Here is a 1,844-nt window from a genome sequence, read left to right on the forward strand (position 1 = left end):
TCCATGACGAAAACAAAGAACAAAATCGCAAAACGTAAAGTCAAGTTTCTGAGAAAAAAATGAAGAATTGTGATATGTAAACTTGAAATTGCAGGTTTATAACTAAATGTAGATTTAGATCTTCTAGGGCAGGGGTGGTGAACGTCGGTCCTGGAGAGCCTAATCAAACACACCTGAACAAGCTAATCAAGGTCTGAAGGGTTATTAGGAAGCTACAGGCAGGGGAGTTTTCATTAGGGTTGGAGCTGAACTCTGCAGGACCGGAGTTCACCAGTCCTGCTCTAGAGCAGGGTTCCTCAAATCTTGCCCTGGAGGCCCAATGCGCTGCAGAGTTTAGCTCCAACCCTGATCAAACTCAGCTACCTGTGATTTTCTAATGATCCTGAAGACATTGATTAGCTTGCTCAGGTGTGTTTGATTAGGGTTGGAGCTAAACTCTGCAGGAAAGTCGATCTCGTGGGCCAGATTTGAGGATCCCTGCTCTAGAGTGTCTGTTTTCAGAGTTTCTGCAGGTCTGAGGAAGGTAAATGTAAGACTTTTAAAGAAAATGTAATTAATTAACTGAATGGAAATGTCAATATGTTCTCTAAATATAAATGTCTTGTTTTAGCAACACATCAAAGTTCATCACCAGGGGTTAAAGCAAAAAAACAAAATCCCGAGCCTGAACTTTTTTCCGGGGGCACAGTTCTGGATTGTTATGATTCTCGATCCCCCTGTTTTTAGTCACTATGGTTCCAGATCAGCTCTGAATAATAACAACAGTTGTAGATAATCGTGGTTCTAGATCAGCATGTTTCTGTATAATCTGAATAATAATGGTTCTAGATAATCATTGTTCTGGATTTGTTGTGATTCTTTCACCATATTTTGAGTCATTATGGTTCTAGATCAGCTCTGAACAACAACAACAATAATAATAATAACAATAATAACAGTTGTAGATCATCGTGGTTCTAGAGCAGTATGTTTCTGTAGAATCTGAATAATAACGGCTCTAGATAATAATTGTTCTGGATTGTTGTGATTCTCGATCAGCATGTTTTGAGTCATTATGGTTCTAGATCAGCTCTGAATAATAATAATAATAATAATAATAATAGCAGTTGTGTGGTTCTAGAGCAGTATGTTTCTGTAGAATCTGAATAATAACGGTTCTAGATAATAATTGTTCTGGATTGTTGTGATTCTCGATCAGCATGTTTTGAGTCACTATGGTTCTAGATCAGCTCTCACCGTGCAGGTCTTTCTGCGCGATGTTCTGCGTCCGGATGAGCGACGACAGCCTCCGCACGTCTCCCCGGAACACGCACTCATGCACGGGATACGCGCCGTCAGTGTCGCCGTGGTTCTGGTTCTGGTTCTGCTGCGAGCTGGAGCGGAGGATCTTGTGGTTGCCGCCGCTGAGGATCTTGCTGCCGCGGCTGGCTTTGCTCGGCCCGGTGTCCGCCGGCTCCTCGTCCGGCTCCAGCAGATCCAAACCCGCCTTGCGCTCTTTGCGCACCGAGCGGATCTTCTCTCCCGTCATATTTACACAGATGCACGGTGGAAAACAGCAGCCCGCACAACATGAACACTGTCCGGTGACTCAGCGGAGACGGACGGGAATGAAACACGCACCGGAGCCACGCATCGAACGGTAAACAAACGACACACACTCACACACCCTACGAGGAAGAGCCATCTGCCATCTTCCGCTCGCAGTCTCGCGAGAGTCACGGGCGGGTTTAATGAACACAGCGCGGAGTCTCGCGAGAACGAGGGGACACCCTCATTGATATATGTATTGATATATATATATGTGTGTGTGTGTGTGTGTGTGTGTGTGTGTGATATGAAAAGAG

At 44.7% G+C, this 1,844-nt stretch overlaps 1 protein-coding gene and 1 pseudogene across 1 annotated transcript in view; one reads left to right on the forward strand and one right to left on the reverse strand.

The window, feature by feature from the left end:
- The first annotated feature begins 466 nt into the window (after window positions 1-466).
- LOC107562482 (son of sevenless homolog 1-like) overlaps window positions 467-1,844 on the forward strand; it is a 38,567-nt gene continuing 37,189 nt past the window's right edge. The window contains exon 1 of the mRNA XM_016247115.1: window positions 467-523. The gene's annotated coding sequence lies outside the window, so the exon portion shown is untranslated. The remainder of the gene's footprint in view (window positions 524-1,844) is intronic.
- LOC107562494 (ankyrin repeat domain-containing protein 13C pseudogene) lies at window positions 1,199-1,715 on the reverse strand (annotated as a pseudogene).

This window comes from Sinocyclocheilus grahami, unplaced genomic scaffold (assembly GCF_001515645.1).
Source record: "Sinocyclocheilus grahami isolate Dianchi unplaced genomic scaffold, SAMN03320097.WGS_v1.1 scaffold825.1, whole genome shotgun sequence".
Taxonomy (NCBI): domain Eukaryota; kingdom Metazoa; phylum Chordata; class Actinopteri; order Cypriniformes; family Cyprinidae; genus Sinocyclocheilus; species Sinocyclocheilus grahami.